This window comes from Hesperophylax consimilis, chromosome 14, assembly GCF_061612785.1.
Source record: "Hesperophylax consimilis isolate HC1 chromosome 14, BYU_Hcon_1.0, whole genome shotgun sequence".
NCBI lineage: Eukaryota > Metazoa > Arthropoda > Insecta > Trichoptera > Limnephilidae > Hesperophylax > Hesperophylax consimilis.
Window position 1 is genome coordinate 21,072,584 of NC_142849.1, and position 18,397 is coordinate 21,090,980.

General features: G+C 31.9%; 1 protein-coding gene across 7 annotated transcripts in view; it reads left to right on the plus strand.

The window, feature by feature from the left end:
* Nucleotides 1–9,383: 9,383 nt before the first annotated feature.
* The window catches only part of LOC149418044 (lachesin-like), a 214,266-nt gene continuing 205,252 nt past the window's right edge, over nucleotides 9,384–18,397 (plus strand). Inside the window, exons 1-2 of one of the 7 annotated variants that reach the window (XM_089639298.1) lie at nucleotides 9,384–9,512; nucleotides 13,331–13,479. The gene's annotated coding sequence lies outside the window, so the exon portion shown is untranslated. The other 6 variants (XM_089639299.1, XM_089639300.1, XM_089639301.1 and 3 more) reach the window with 6 other exon arrangements.

The window sequence follows — 18,397 nt, forward strand, 5'->3', positions numbered from 1 at the left end:
TTTAATACGTCTACCTAGATATTCCTATAAATAAGAGAGACGGTGGCAGTGTCAATTTGTTTTAATCTGTATACTTAGATATTCATTTATAAGAGAGTCGGTAGCAGTGTCAATTTGTTTTAATCTATCTACCTAGATATTCATATAAATAAAAGAGTCGGTGGCAGTGTCGATTTGTTTTAAAATGTCTACCTATATGTTCATATAAATAAAAGAGTCGGTAACAGTGTAAAATTGTTTTTTTTAATACAAATCCACAGTTTTATTTTAGAATAACAAAAAGCATAAAACGATAAAAAATGTAAAATCTTATTTATGCGTATAAATAAAAAAATATTATAATATTTAAAAAAATATAAATATATCGTGTTTTTATTCAGACCGTTGATGACATAAAACAAATTGTTTTTAAAATCGCCCTAATACAAGAGTGGGTTGGTTTAAAAGGGATCCAGCGGCGCTCGGCTGAGGTGTGTTCGACTGATGGATTTTTGATACCACGAATGGGCAGTTTTTATCCAGGGCTGAATTTGCGGTGTTAATGAACCATCGATCAGCCTGGAGTTTTAAATGTCCGGACTAAAGGGTTACAAATAAGGACCGCCAAAAAATGCAACTTACCAAAATAAAATTTAGTTTATTATTTGCATGAATTTGGAAGGCTTGCCAAACTTCTTTTAATCTATCTCTGTCCCCTCTCCATTCTCTTCAGCTTTACACATTCATAGTCTAACTGGCTCTGGGCAGTTGGTACTCATATGCGGCATTTACACGAAAGGATATAATATTCTGAATCGAAATTTTCAAGTATTTTCTCGTTTATTGTATGTGCTAGCGCATATTCACGAAAAATCAACAATTTTAAGATTGATCATTTTTTGTCTCTTGAAACAAATATTGTCAAGTTTCTTTATATTTTATAATGTTTTTGTTGCTGACAATTTTTGTACATACTTTCGATACTTTTCGATTCGAGAACACTATTAGTAAACTTTAAAAACCACGAAATCTATCAACTAAAAAATACACTCAGACAAAAACAACCCTGACCGATCTGTAGCTGAGTTGTCATCGCGTTTGGTTCCCACCCAGAAGTTGTCTGTTCAATTCTTCAGCTGGCTCAGTCCTCCATCATGACACAAGCAACATTTTCCTCTCATCGTGGTGGTATGAAATTTTCAAATATTGCCAAATTGTTCGTAACCTGGAAATATTTGTCTTTTATCAAAAGTGTGGACGTAAGTGATTATATTTCGAATTTTAATTTAAAAAAATAAAATTACTTCCTGATTTTTTGTAGGTACCTACATTATTGCTCGTCACAATCATCATCAGATCCAATTTTCGAAAATCCAAAAGAAAAACGCAAGAAAACCAAATGTTTGATTATTAGGTTCTGTGCGGAATTCCACGCTATGGTTATAGTGACAACCCTTGCAACATTCCAATGTTTTAACGGTCGTTACTAAAATCTCTCCCAGCAGATGACGCGAGTGAAATATTTCTTTGGACCGGGCTGGCCCAATATACAATAAAGGCCTTAACGTTGTATTTCAAATGACTTCAGAAAATCGGCAGGATAAATACATTATTTTATCAATTAAAACACCGACTGTCAAAAGGCAGAATGGAATAATACCCCTCACCTGGGTCAATTTATTTTATTTTATAATGTGATTTTGTTTCTAAATGTTCACACCATGTTAAATAAGTAAGGTTTTATGAATATTGTTATATCTCTGCTTTACTTGTAGGTTTAGTGTTGGGAACTCTTGTGAAAAGTAAAAGGTTCTTTACAATAATTGCGTTTATTTACGTTACAATAAATAGGTCTGGATTTAGCTACACTGTTCATTACCCGAGGGTTGGCAATTCTTTGTTTCTAGAAACTTGTTGTCTGGCAATAATATCCCACAGGCAATTGCTACACTCTAGCGATATCTGTCGGACTCTGAAGTAAGCTTTATGGCTGGTGCCATCTATCGCTTGAAAATACAACTTATTACCAAACATCACAATTATAAAAATCTGTCTGCCCATAACTGCGTGGCAGGTCAGATCGCAAGAGACTGGTTGCGGAAGACCCTTTGACCTCTCCAAGATGAAATGGGATCATACGTCCGTCACTCCTGGACAAACTGATCGCCAGAATCTTACCCACACCTCATACAGAGGACACAGGTCCTGAGAGAAATTACCTTTCTCAGACCCTCCTGTGTGACGCTAATTAAAAAAAATATGTACATATGTTCAATATGACCATTAATAAAAATACTATTTTCGGTTGCGTAACTCTGGTTCAATAAACTCTAGTAAGTCTAAATGATTTTAAAATCCATTATCAAAATTGAAACTTTTTTTTTTAAGTAAGTACGTAACATTCGTAAACATTCTTATTATATTTTCAGGATTAATTTTTATGCCGCCGTTCTTTCAATAATTGCTGTCGTAATGGTCTGCATAGATATTTTCCAAGCAGTTGATCTGGTTTTGATTCTCGGCCATCCAATGATAAAAAATATTTTTACTCTTAAAAATACTTTTATTGATTTTGTTATTTTTTTTAAAAATCCGTGATTTTTCACAAGTTATTATTTCAAAATAATTTCTCTCGATGTCACTCAAATTTGTTTCACTCAAATTATTAATCATAAAATAATATTATTTTTTTTTACACACTTTACAAATATAAGGCAACAAAGTCCCTATAAACTACTACTTAGCAGTTTGTCTAACGGGTTCTTTACTCTATAAATCTTAGTATAGTGAGTTTACAGTTACATTTTTACAATGATATAAAACTATAGTAAAAGAAAATTATGAAAACAATTTTAAAAGTCGTTAGAATAATATATCATTGTAAGCTAATACAAATTATTTAATTTTTAATTTTTAATAAAAGTCTTCAGTAAATTCACCAATTGTTTGTTTTGGGCACAGTTTTAAATTTCAGCAGGTTACATATTAAAACAACTGGGAATCATATAGTTTAACGTTCTTTGTCCATATTTATTTGTATGCTTAGGTACAATAAGTCCTTCAGTAAAGTTAAAACGAGTATTATGGAATATTACGCCTTTTTTTGTATACATTTTTTATAATATTATAAAATTGCAAAGGTCAAGAATTATAAAATATATTGGTAAACCTCAATATATTATGTACCATTTGAAAATGAATTTATCATATCCGTACCATGAGCAAGCATAATATGTACCCCTTTTCGATGGTTTCTGGACGTCAGCAGTTTATTTTGCATATTATATTCAAGGAATAAAGGTCCAGATTTTTTTAAAGAAAAGTTAAAAAAAAACTCAAACAAATATCTGAGCATAATTTTTTGCCCTTCATCCGAGGGCAAGAAGCTTTTATATTTTAGATTTACATGATAGTTCAAGCTAAAATATGTAGATGGTTTAGTGTAGATAGTTTTAAAAGGTTATAGACTTTCCTACAGGTGTCGGTACTATAGAAGGTCGCCCCTCCATGGTGGGTACCGTGTACGTAATCTACGAGGAACCCTGAGGTTTTGAGAGGCAGAGAGATTTTTAGAAGGTGTTAGAGAGGCTTCCAGTCCATCCTAAATTCTTTCCTGATTATAAAGCTTGTAGTCCAAATAAAGACAGTGTGTTATTGTAAAGAAGAATTTATCACATAAAGAATCTATTCAAAACAGTTTGTTTTCATAACACTTAAAATAAATATACATTATTTCCCATGGTCGGACTTTGAACCAAGAACACCATACGGTCCAAATATGAAAAGCTTACTGTTCTGCCATGGAAATCGGCAGTTAGATCTTATAAAGTGTGTATTAAAAATGTTTTTATGCATTCCCTCCTGTTTGAACTGGAGATTAAACTGAGCACACACATATATAATTGTCCTATTCTGACAAGTTCCCACAGTATCTTTCCCTGTACAAAGGCTTCCAGGGCGATTACTGCAATTAAGATGTCACGTTTGTTTGTGTGGTCATTTCCGGCAATGCCTTCGTCTTGTAATGCCTCCCCCGAGGTGCACTTTCATTACCCACCGCCCCTACTTGCATCTGAAGGCTGTGCATTTTGCGGGCGGGTGAAATTTCCCAGTTATTTATAGTAAGGGTTGGGCGACCGGTCACATAAAGCGGGAATGCCTCCACCATTAATCTGCTCGTTTTGTCACCGTTTTATACTTTGCATAATTTCCAACTAACGCGGATTTACAGGGATCCGTTAAAACAATGATTTGTGCGAAGTGTGTAACATACATTAAGGAGGATAGAATGCTAGATTCGGGGCTTACGACTAATTTACAACGAGATTCAAGTTGCTGAACTATTTAAATGGAAATTCTAATTGTCTATACATTGATCTTTATTACACACGATATAATTCTGTAAGCTGATATCTTATTTATGTAATATATTTGATTCATTCAATTAAAGAGATTTTAGTTAACATTATTTCAAGGTCACTTATATTACTGGAGGAAAAACTATGCGCTAAGAGGGGGGTATTAAAATAAAAATAATTACAATTACAAGATCTCCAAAGCGAATATCTGCAATTGCAAGCTGAATAAACAAAAATAGTCCATAAAAAAATATCCTTAAAAACAAAGTTTTTTTTAATGTGTTAATACATCCATTTTTTTTGGTTTGACTAAGGATTTAAACCTTTCTCCCTGGGGATTGAAACATTGTCCCCAGGTAGTGACTAAAATGAGTATGCCAAATCCTAATTGGATGTTATAGAGATTTCGTGTCTTAAGTGTTGTAAGTTTTTATAATGTCATCCAATTTCAGAGAAATGCATGTGTGCGCGCGAGTAGGTGCATGATTGCCACAAAAAATTTGAAAGAATGCATTGTGAAGAGTGCACTCTTTCAGAGCGCTTCTCCGCAACCACATGGGAAGCTTATGGCGAAGACTAAGCCAATCGAATAACTCTATCATCACTGCCATAGTTACCTGGATGGAGTCCCCCCCGATGGCCCTCTGGAAATGAGAGATGTTCAAATATCCTCCATAAAGGTCGGTTTGCACAAATTTTTCACCTTTATTCCGCATTTTTTTGTACCTATCCATGTTTTTTTATTATTTTAAAATATATTGCATTGCACTACCCCTGAATGCATTCTGAAATAAACTATTCTTATTGTCATCGAAAAGGAGTCTATCTGCCAAGTAGTCGGGAAATGGATTAATTTTCACTTAAAGATTCCATTTCAGTAATTCATTTATTTAATCATTCAGAAATTTAAAAAAATAGTGTTTGTCGTGATATCGTGAGTAACTCTGTTGTTAAATATAAATCTGTTTATGCATGTAATTTGCCTTATGTATAGCGCATCTTTATACTTTTTTTATCATTTATTTGCATAGTATAGTAAATACATAAAATACATTTGTAAAATGTTTTGACTGTCCAACTAGGAGGAATTCCCGTTTTAGGACAGTCAATCAAATTTTTGTTTCATATTATTCACTTCGGTTAAAAATGAAGAAATATGTTGTGTTTTACTAGAATGATAAAAATGGTAATTTGTAACTGTTGATTTCCCAAAGATTAATAAATAAAAAATAACCAAACATAATGGTCGAACCGGTTTCGTAGTACCTACCTATCAAGTAATTAATTGTTTTGGATACTTGTGATTAATTTGTATAAATATGTATTCCTTATTTACTCCTTACAATTTACAATTATTGTCTGTTCCCGAGAACCATAACCATTGAATAAACTCTCACGGTCTTACTATTAAAAAAACAATACACAACTGTTAAACGGTTTTTTTGCTACACACTGTACAAATAATATACACAGTATATATAGAATTATTACTAGAAAAAATGTCCACAACATTGCATATTTCAGACTACGCCACGCCACGCCAGTTTTTCCGCCAATGACTGTGTTGGTATGTCATGTCTGATTAAAATCACCTTTTTAATAATAGTTTCTATTTTAATGACCAAATCACTATTATGTAGTATATTTACTTTTGTTTGTGTTATTTTTGTAAGTTTTAATCCATTTATAATGTCATATTGAGAATAGTATAGTTTTATCTTATCGGAAAAAGCAAGGTTATTTCCTATTTATTATTTTTTAATGACATTTACCGCATGAATTTAATAAAAATTCTATGAAAGTAATGATGTTTAATAACATGTACACACAATTCAATAAAAATCAACGTTTATATTCATAAAAAAATGTCTGAAATTTTTGGTTATTGGCTGGGAATTATTTTTATAATTTTTAATTCATGAACAAAATAAAAAAAACCCTTTTTTCTCAATTTCATTTATGTTTGAAATTAAAATATTGTAATTTTCAAGCAATTAAAGTACCTATATATCAAATACAGGGTTTTCCAATAAGAGGTGTTATTTTGAATAGCCTGATATTTCGGTAGATGTTACTTTTGAAGCTGTCATTTTTTGACATTTGATAAGTAAAAACTACGCCATCAACAAAAATGGAACGATACACGCTTCAACAACGCATTGAAATTATTAAAATTCACTTGAGTGAATCAAATGCAAATCATCTTGAGTGATGAGGCCCATTTCCACCTCGGTGGCTTCGTCAACAAGCAAAATCGTCGCATCTGAGGCTCGGAAAACCCAAGAATTATTGTTGAAAAGCCTCTTTATCCTCAACTTGTGACTGTTTGGTGCGGTTTATGGTCTGGCGGAATTATCGGAACTTACGTTTTCGAAAATGAGGCTGGAGTAACAGTTACGGTGAATGGATTGCGCTATTGAGAGATGATTAATGATTTTTCATGGCCGGAATTGAATGGTTTTGATCTGAACAACGTTAATTTTTAACAAGACGGCGCTACGTGCCACACAAGAAACGAAACCATTGATCTTTTACGATTGAATATCAAAATAACACCTCTTATTGGAAAACCCTGTAGATAAATCTAAAAGATGGTTTGATCTAGTTTCTAAAACAGTATTTGTAATTGAAACATCTTTAAACTAAAGAAAAATATAGAGCATTTAACATACCTGAGTAAATAAGATGAGACATTATTATTATTATTATTTGAAGTTTATAGAACTGATAAACAACCCACATTGACTGGATAAGCATTGTATATATATCATTTTTATCTTTCCATAAACTGTTTTGTGTCAGTTTCTTTTTTACGTTTCAATTAGTAAGGTTTTCACATAGGGGTCGTTTACCAATTGAATAAAATATTCACCACGTTTTTTAGTAAGACCGTTAGTCTAATCCACTCTTTTCGCTGGAACACCGCGCCCGCCACTGTTTGTGATAGCAATTTCGCGATATTGTAAACCCCGCCGCGATCTTTGAATCGATAAAACCCGCCGCAGATTGGATGATATCAACTGTATTATGTTTTGTTATGTTAACTATTACGCTCCTTGGAAGATAAACTTGTTTTATATACCTACTTGCTGTGACGGTCATTCAAATTTGTGGAGTAAAGAAGCGCCAAGATAATATGCGTCTTTACTATTATCATATCTTCTCTCTTTTTTATTCAGCATATTGGGCAACTCAATTTTGGAAGTTTGATGATTTCATTTTAGTTCCATCCGCTCCCAAATGTCCAGAGCCAACGAGACTATGGCATCCCCATTTGAGGTTTGTTGTGAGGCTGAAGGTAGTGAAGAGGGGAAGGAGATGGCGAAATGGAGGGTGGGGAGGTCTCTGATTGAGATAAATTTTAACCGTTCCTAAAATCCGGTAGAAACACAATAATTTTTCAATAATTCATTATTATTACCAATTCCATCTCTTTTGTATTTACTTATCGGAGTAAATAAATACTCCGTACCAAATTTGCAATGTGATTCAATTTCTTGCTCGGTGATTATATTATAACTGAAAATACTAGGTCGAATAATATTTCACGGGTTAATAACAGAAACTTATCGGAATGGTAAAAAGCTCTTTGCCAGACTTCGTGATAGAATTATTTGATTTAGAGAAAAATAAACCAAACGAATATTCTGAATATATACAAAAATTGCCTGCTTATGTATATGCTCGCAAAACACGAAAGATAATCGAGTGATAGCGCTGAAAATTTCAAAGTTTTTTCTTATAAGTGCCAGGAGACAGTGGTTTGAATGTTAGAAGAAATCGTGGACTTAGTTTTTTAACAGTGACATTCTGGTATGCAGTTAGGCATTAGCAAAAGAAACGCATTGCGGGGTCACTAGTGTTATTATTAATAAAATATCTGTTTTTTACACAGCGAAAAAAGATTTTATTTATTTTTAAAATACTGTTGAAAATGTGACTGCATGACCAAATCAGTCATTCAGAATATATTTAAACACTTGTTCACGCAGTTGGCCTTATAATAAATATTAAAATTTAAATAATATATTAAAATTTTCAAGAACACGTGTTCCGAACACGTTTTCCTCATAAAATAGTAGTGCTTTACTGATAGTTTGTTATGAAATTCGTTATAGGCTTCCAGTCCCATTTTTAATAGGAAAACGAATAATTTGACCAGATTTTTAACTCAGTGACTATATTTCATTTCACTAAGATTAATTTGGGTTTGGGTATCGCCGTGTATTAGGTCACTCCAAGTAGTTACGTTTGGTGACTTAGAAGGGGACCCGAGTTTACGGGGGATGGTTTATATAGATCTTGGCGGCGGATGCGTCTGCTACCTACTGCGAATCGGGAGGGACTGATTGATAGATAACTTTTGATCTCTCCAGTCAAATTTTCTCAACCCTTGCACAACAGTGAGCAGGAGTGGATTTACACATCCGTCTCTTCATTACCTAGCGACCCGAAATTCTTACTCACCCTCATACTTTTTTCCTTCCCAGAACTTCAGAGAAATTATTTTCGTTAAGTCTCACCGTATGAAGCTAATGTAAAAAAAAACAATATAAAAGACATATATATTTCCTAATGACGAAACAAATAATTGTTTTTATGATTTTGAGGTGAACTTAATATTAAAATGGACAGCGAAAAATAAGTGAAAATGTTTGGTTAACATTTTACACGAGAGACGTGTTTTTTTTAACCTATATGTGCAAACAATAAATTCGTCTTAAATATGCCCAGTTTGTAGAAAATTTCTTTAACAAAGCCTTAAAACTCAATCAGAACTGTATTAAACGCAAACACCTGCACCCTAATACCGGAATAATTGATTGCGCGTATCCCATTGAGGTAATTCACTTGCATCTTACTTGAAAGCTAGTTAAGAAACCGATTAATTTACTTTCAGAACAAATAGAGGTGGGCATGCGCCCGAACAAAGCGTGGGACCCCACACTGGGGGTCGGTACACGCTCCTGCCCGCTATGCCGTATCGTAGCGCCGTAGCGGATCCTCCTAGACCGGTAGCTCGTAGCTGGTAGTTGTCACTCTGCAGCGTCGTCGGCCGGTCGCGTAGCGGGGGTGGAACTTTTGTGATTCACGCGCCGAAATCGTAGCGAAGTTTTTGTTTTGCTGGAAAAGTAACTTTTTTGTTTACATTGTGCGTTGCGTTGCGTTTGATAGGTCGGTTGATGAAATTATAATACAAATACCCACAATTTATTAACAAATATTTTTCTTTTACTTTGGCTGGATTAAAAGTGAGCTATCATCAACTTTGTTATTTCATTTATAAAAAGAAATTACAGAAATTTAAGGTTTAAATAAAATCATTATGTTTTTTTTTCAAAACAAAAAAAAAAAACACTTTTAAGTATATATATATTAAAATAATGAATATATATATACGAACTCTTTAGATACCTAATGTTTTATAGAATTTTTATGAAAATATTCTAATCATTCGTAAACTTTATTTAAAAACACATGAATACTTATAAATTTTAGAGCATGACTCTTTAAAAATATCATGAGCATTAGATAATCTTAAACAACTTGAATACACAAAGAAAATTAGGCACATTTTTTTATGGACAGTTATTACTAAATTACTAATATTATTCCAGAAAATTACATATCTGACAACTCATGTTCGTCAATTTGACTTATGCATTCACCACCCGTGAATATAAAATATGAACACCCTATTCTCCGACCAGATTCATCATAAAAAAATATTATAAAATATGTTTGCTTCTTTTTAATTATCCATTTAACTTTATTTATTTTTAATAAGGTTCTCTCGATATAACGTATTTTTAAACACATTATTTTTCTCTTCGGCACTTGGAAAGAATTGCGCAAACTGAATCCAAATACGGGGAATTAATCAAAAAAGTTAGATGAAACGCGTAGCTCTTGTTCTAAGTTTGGATTCTTAATCATTCTGGACTTCTATTTCAGGCTGGAACTTTTATGATATCTGTTAATTAAAATTATTTTTACGATACGTGATTTGCACTTCGTGAAAAGAATACTAATTGTTTCATGCCTTTTAATAACTGTAACTGATAATAGAACAATATTCAATTTGATTATTTCTTAACCACTTTATTATAGGAAGCTATTTAGTATCGGAATCAATAATTTCTTCTCTACCTGAAACATAGGTCTTTGAAAATTTGTATTGTGGGTTTGGACATTTATTGTTGTTTTTCAATTTCTTAATGCTGCTTCATGAGATGAAAATCTATTAAGTCTACTGATTTAATTTAAAAAAATAAATACTATTTACATACGCATGCTTTTGACACTTTTTGTAATATTAAAATCTAAAGAAAACAGTTGAGGTCTAATAATGCAAACGTTTTTCAAATAATTTATATTTTCACCAATTAATTTTTTGTTAGTTTATTTATATATAACTTATGTTAGTTTTTTATTTTTATTCACGCCCTTTAAAAATACTTTTACGTTTATATTTACATAGTTCATACAATATGCTCATAAACGATGTATTGGATTAAAATGTACGCTTGATATAAACACACTTAAAATATTGAAGAAAGAAAGAATAAAAATTTACGTTTTAGAAAATAATTCTAAAGTATCAAATCAACCATCGAACTAACGCGCTTTTGCACATCCAGAATTAAACAATTTCACTAAATAAATCAGGTCTACCAAACTCTACTGAAAAAAAGCAGCGAGCTTATATTACAATATTGATGAACTAACTAATATTATATTAATATTTTTTTGAAATGATTTGGTTTTAAATATACCATAAATATTTTTAAATTATATTATGCGTAGAATTTCCGAAAAATGTTGTTTGTTTTCTCGTTATATGTTTTATTGATAACTTTCGGTAGGTATTTAAAGTTAACCTTTTCCTTTTTAGCCTTTTCACTTCAGGCACCTTTCAGTTGAATAAGCAAACCCACATTTAAAACTGTATTGTAGATTATAAATATAGACTCTTCCCTTATTAATAAAACCTTTAATATGTACATTTTTCGAAGAAATAATAGATTAATAGCTAATATCCTTAATGGGTTTTGTGTTTAATTTGTACGAAACCACAATACTTTCGAACAATTTAATTCAACCTCAAATTAAAATTACGATTTTTTTATAACTACGATTAAATTATATTCATTAAAAATCTCTACGTAATGTGAAAATTAAAAAAATAGTAGGTATTTGAAATTGTTGGTACGCCGTTTAGTAAAGAACGAGCGTAGATTCGTGGAAAATCATGGGATACGTGAATATGAATTTTTGACACATCAGTTTCAATTATGAAAAAAAAATGATAAAATAAAAACCTACTTTAGGTACCTGGGCACATTTCGCTTTCTGAATTCTCGACACAATCAGTTTTAATTTCAAAAAGACATTTTTATTTTTTTCTTAAATCAAATTTATTAAACCAGAGTTCACAGAAAGACAAACAATATTAGTGTATTATTATGATATTTTTCATAAATCAGCTTGCTCATTCTACTAAATTAATGTTTGACATGATATATTTTATGTTGGCAGTTCTCAAACCTTAATCCCTTTACCGCCCTACCCGACATTTTAAATTAGTGCCGAGTCCCGCATAGACAAATTGGCAATTTGTACTGAAGGAAGATACAAAAGTGCAGCAATATTTCTAACCGGAATAAAGTCGGCTTTCTTCTCCCGGATCCCGCGTCTGGCTTCTATTATCTAATTTGGATTTGCTTGCACAAGGACCAAATTCAGTTTAACTTCACAAAATCCACGAGATCCTGCCGCGGGCATGAAGACCGTAATTAAATTGCAGAACTGTTCTGTTGGAGAATCCTCATTGCAGTTAGAACTGCCGAGGTTCTGTACTGGCAACGGTGAAATTTATTAATTTATTACGGCATAAAATTTCAGTTTTCAGAATTTGCACTGCTAATTATTTTTTGTGACATGTAACGAAAATTATAATAAATTATTTTCTACTTGACGTAATATTTTTGATTATTATTTAAAAGAAACACACTTTTCAACATCCGTGTTATATTTACAAACTCTAACTAACTAACCATTGCACCGATTTACCCCGGAGGGCAGGCAGAGAAGATGGTCTCGGCATTCACTCCTTGTTTCATACATATTCGCTCTACGTGCCATAACTATTGCGTCCTTTTCACAATCTTATTCATTGCGCAAGCATCAACATTATTAACAGCACGTACGAGGTTTTACAGCATACACTCCTCGAGGATCTCAATCCTACAGCATTCAGTATATTTTCATTTTTCCATTTTGTGAATCTGCTGCATCGGGAAATAAGCAATGTAAAGGCATACTGCAGTAGAATAAAGTATTTTGTCGAGGTATAAGTTATAAGTTTGCAAGAGCTCGGAACATTCTAATTTAGAGTTAAGTATTAAATAAGAAAGAGAAATCAATTATCTTACATCTTCTACACTGTGAATTTATTAGTATTTAATAGGAAATGATAATTACGTATTCTAGCGGAATATTGTGATGATTAAAAACATTTTTAAATAAATAGTCAAGGTAGTACATTTGAATAAAGATACACAATAAATTAATTATGGCGCAAATAAATATATGAAATAGGATATAACTGAAAAGTTTAGTTATTATTTTTTTTAATTCGACTAATAACGTTCATTCCAATAATTACAAAATACGTTCACGTTGCGTTTTTCTGCTTGCATTTAGACTTATTACTGGATCATTCGGTTGTAATAACCAATAAATAAATTTCAATACAACCTACGTACAAACATGTGGGTTATTTTAAAGATATAATATCTTAAATCACCTAATTATTTCGTTATTTATTAAACTTACTTTTGGTTTATTATTTTATTTGTAATATAAATAACGTATTTTGATCATGTGCGATTAAAATCCTAACCAATGTAAGATATAACTATTTGAAGTTGTTTTCTTTGTTGATAGTTCACTTCACTAAAAGAGCACTTTAAAATTTTCGGTCCTGACAGTGTTCAAGTTTTGTTTGTAAAAACTTTCAGCAAAAACACAGGGAAAGTTTATCCTGGAAGAATTTCTCAAAGTGTTTGAAGAAGTCATGTGATACCAGAAAAGAATAAATGAAAGTGTCTAAAAGAGGAGAATTACATTTGATATAATTGTAAGTACCTGCTGAACCACTTTAATATTTTGTCAAATTATTGGTTTTTGTCTTCTCTTGTACTTTTTCAAACCTTTCTTATTCATTCTCATTTTAAAAAGCAAGTTTTACAGATTTTTGTAAATGAATACAGCTAAAAAGGTTTTTTTCAGATTTTTGGCGGTAACGGCACTTTCACAAGAGATCAAATTTTAACTTTTTTTTTCAATTAAATAGCGTAACGAAGTCCGGTTTTAACTCGATTGTTATGCATTTCATATGTACGTAAATTTATACAAATTTGTATCAATATTATGGTACATGCTAAAGGAATGGCTGAAGAAAGTTAAAAAAAAACTGCTTTTGTGAAAGTGATGTTTTTTTTTATGAACATCTTAACATTTACATAAATCGATCGGTTAGGATGTTAAGTATAATGAGTTAATGTAGTTGAAATTAGTATCTGCGGATACAAAAATAAATGAATTAACGTCTCTTATCCTAATAGAAGAGCTGCATTTACACTTTCTTGCGATTTGTAGATAAACTTTTTTTGAAGATTAAACATAAATCACACGGCCTCCTTGGTCAAGAGGTAAGGCTCTCAACTGGCAAGCGGAATGTTACAGGTTCAAAGCCATTAAATTGTGTTTTCTTCTTCTTCTTTCGTATGGCGGGGGGTCAGATGGGGACATCTAGGTCTGCGAGCCAGTCTAGGGCCTCAGGCGTCGTCATGTGAACCTCATAAATCCCGCCGGGGAATGAATTGAACGGTCATTCGTTGACCACTTGTTCAGCGGTCTGCATCGCAGTACCGCACCACATTCCCACATTTCCGACTCTATAAAGCCCCATCTGTGCATCATGTGGTCACATCGATTAAATTGTGTTATTTAAAAATTTACTGATTGAAAATAATATGTACTATGTTTACGACACGTTCCATAGTCGAAAATACTGTCAGTATCGCCCTGGTGTAATACCACAATTCAGAATTGAAACCTTGCTTGATATCGCTTCGGCCGTGTTTGGTGACCAGATCTGAATAACCAGGTACTTTCCCTCCTTCCATCTCCTTCCCCTCCCCAGTACCTTCAGTTTCACAATATATCCCAATTGGGGATGACATAATCTCACTGGCTCCAGACGTTTGGGAACAGTTGGGATTCTTATGACATTTCACATAAAAAAACAGATCTTCGATTGAACCGAGCAATACTTTTACGAGAATGTAGTCGCCAATATGAAGGGCCGTTCGTTAAGTTTTTTGCCGCCAAGAAAACAAACATCTATCGAGCAATCAATTGCTTGGTTGGCATAATATTTAGAAGTCATGATTTTACAAATTTAAAAAAAATTATTGGTTAGATATAAAAATCGATGGGTATCTACGACAAGAAATAAAATTAAATCGCACTATTTAAACTGCCCACGGAAAAAGGAGCCGACAATATTTAAAAAAAATCTTATGTTTTTTTAAAGTTTTTTTTCACAATAAAGGGTACGTAAAAGCATTAAACTAAATAAATAATAATAATCACTCGGCGCGTGTATATATCAAATAAATGTGTTTACTACATGATTTATGTAAGCTATAAAGCTTTAAAATTATTCAGCTGTGCATAATTGTTTTAATTGCTTGCTTGTCAAATTTTATGGAAGCCAAAGACCAGTTTAGTCCTTTAGATCAAAAATATATATTGGCCACTTAAAACTATTTTCCAAATGTTTCGATATTTATATGTTCCAATACCATTTTCAGTAGATATGGTCATTTATTACTATTTATGACAACAACCCTATTAAATTTCACCATTGAAGTGCTTATTGTTAGGACGTTTATACATTCTATTGTTAAAATTATTGGTAAATTCAGTATCAATTGATGATAAGTCAAACAATAATTCACTATGGAAGTCAATGGGAGTATTCCATTTTTCCTTGAGTTAAATAAATATTTTGAGTAAGTATTTCAGATATTTATTTTAATAATATCGTTTAGAAGAAACTCATATATTTTTTTTGATATTTGATTCGTTGGCTACGTCCCGACTAGGCCGCGCAACGGACCCAGCCAATCCCAAACATGCAAATCAATAATTATGCAGTCAATAGGGTAAAAGTATAAAATTTATGAAATCAATTAAATCAAGATCTTCCTCTCCTTCCTTTCCTTAAAAAACCTCAACACATCATCCCCAAAGATGACACAGCTCCCGTGGGAAATCATTTTACTCAGGGCCTCCTGAAAAAAAAATTACAATGTGTTTGGAATTCCCAACAAAGGAATTACACTTTTGACGACATCACGCAGTTTCCTATTATGATATGATTATTAGTATTTCCATTTGGAATAACGCAGCTGCGTTAGTAATAAAAAATATATTTCACGCGCCAAGCAATGCTGGCACATAACGTACGTTGCTTTTCTTTTATATATTCAATAATTTTATATTCAATAACTTAAAATTAAAATGATGTTCTACAAATCACACTCAATAACAATTAAAAACATACTTTAGTAAAATAATAACTTGCTAACATGAATAACTTTGTGATTTTTAATTTACTAATATTTAAAATTGCAATTTTGGTCTTTTTCTCAACTACCATACTACACTCGTGCCCGTATTATGGTAGTTGTACATGATTTATGCAAAAAAATTAAATAAACCATAATAGAAATGAAAATAAAGATTAAACGGAGTGATAAAAAGATAATTCAAAGAAAACAGAATTAAAACATTAAAAGTAAGATTAAAATAAATAAAAAATACACAGATTATTTCAAACAAGAATTTTGACACAGGTTAATCATGGTACCTTATCTTTGAATAAAGTATAAATATTTACGGTTACATTGTCACATTTGAATTATTTGAGCAAATTTTACACAGTTTTTAACTCATATATTCTTTAAAAAAAGCCCATCTTCTTTCTAATATCCAATTTATTAAAAGTTAGCTTTTTGTATTCTGTCGGTAAACGTCTCAAGCTTTTTAGCAAGTTAATTAAAGTAAAACAATAAATTTATAGATACCCACAATATATTTTTATAATAAAACCTAGAAAATTTGTTAAAAAGTGTTTAAATAAGCAAATAAATCTCTCTTTCTGAGGTTTAAAAATACGAACCAATTTGCTGCAAAAAATTCGAAAGAAAATCGTACGAGTCTGAAATAAAAATAATAACATTTTATAATTTGACTTAATCATTTTTCGAATTAAAGGTTCATAGAGGGTATAAAAAAAGCTTTTTAATATTATTGCAATCTTCCCCGCACTAATTTGTGTTACCTTTCCACATTCTCTTATCACATGCCTGTTCTAAAATACAGACGATATGCTTTGATATTCTATCAGTTCTATCTTTTCGAATTATTTTCTTGTCACATTCAATTTAAATTGTAAGGGATATTTGATTTCACTTACCTATCACGATTGCATTGAAAGATTTGAAAGAATTTTTGTGTACATTAAAATCGTTGGAAAACTTAAGCTGGAAATCAAATTTAATGAATTCTTTTAAAATTTCGACTTACATATTACGTGAATATCATTTGTTGTATTTTTATTTTTATAAAAGATTTTAAATTGAAGGAATGAACCAGAGTCTTTGAAAATTGTAGGGGAGGAAATATAAAAGCTAGCTAATTTTTCCAGAATATTCATAAATTGTATGTATTTATTTATTATTCAATAAGGCCCTAAAAATATGTACATGAATACGATAAAAATGCCTCGATTCTCGATGAAGTCATTGAGTGGTTCCAACCACTCGTTGTTCGAGTGGAATAACTTTTGACGTTTGGCGTATGTAAGTAAGTAAAATCTAAACTTCGAAGAGACTTAAGAATAAGAATGTCGACCAATGTATGTAATTTCGACGGCGATTGCGAGCGGCCTGAATTGGAGAATCGATACCCTGGTCATTTGCACGATTGACTTTTTGCTCAACATTGTGACCCTGGAAATTTTTCCAAATTTTGTATTTCCTCCTTCCTTCATGGTGGATCTGTTCAATTACAAGGTACACTCCTGTATTTCATTAATGGGGTTTTCCCCACAGCATCCCGAGATAATAGGCCTTAAGCAAATTTTAGCTCTCTTGTCATGAAGTTAACTATAGAGAACTTTAACTTTCGACGGCCTTCGTGGTCGAGGGGTAAGGCTCTTAACTACAAATTCGGAAGTCGCGGATTCAAAATCAGGCGTGCGCAGGTAAATTTCATTTAATTGATTTGTGTTGTTTCACAACTAATTAATTAAAAATACATAATATATGCGGGGGGAAGATTTTTTCAGTATCGCCTTAGTAAAAGACCACCATTCAGGGTTGAAACGTTTTTTGAAATAGCTTTAGCCGTGTTTAGTGTCCATATCTTCTGAAAAAAACATTTTCCGTGCCTCCCAACAGTACACTGGTATCTGATGATACTTCTGGTACAGAACTTCTTTAATCGAAACATCCACTACAATTTAAAAGTTCAAAGCAAATCAATATGACCTTTAAACCGATGATAGTTTACAAATAAATATAATAAATAAGCAAGGAATATTTTAAAAGCATTTTTTAATGTTTCAATTCGCTATTCGCCATTAAATCCAAATGCTGGCAGAAAACTTTTTAACATATATTATTTTTCCATTCAAACCATCAATCGTGTGTCAAACCACGCGTTCAGCCCCAAGGCAAAAGGCAACAAGTCCAAATTCATCCATTAATTAAAACTTTCTGGATGTTTTCCGCAGCTTCGATACATCGTTGTAACAAAAATATCTTTGTGGGAAGCATTCGTATTTCTTGTGAAGCCTTGCTGAAGGATCCATTTTTTAAACATTAACATTTTATGGACTGTATTGCACTACACTGCTCCACATACTTTATGGAATAGGTTATTAGTATTTTAATTTTATTTGTTTAAAATAAATTTTATTT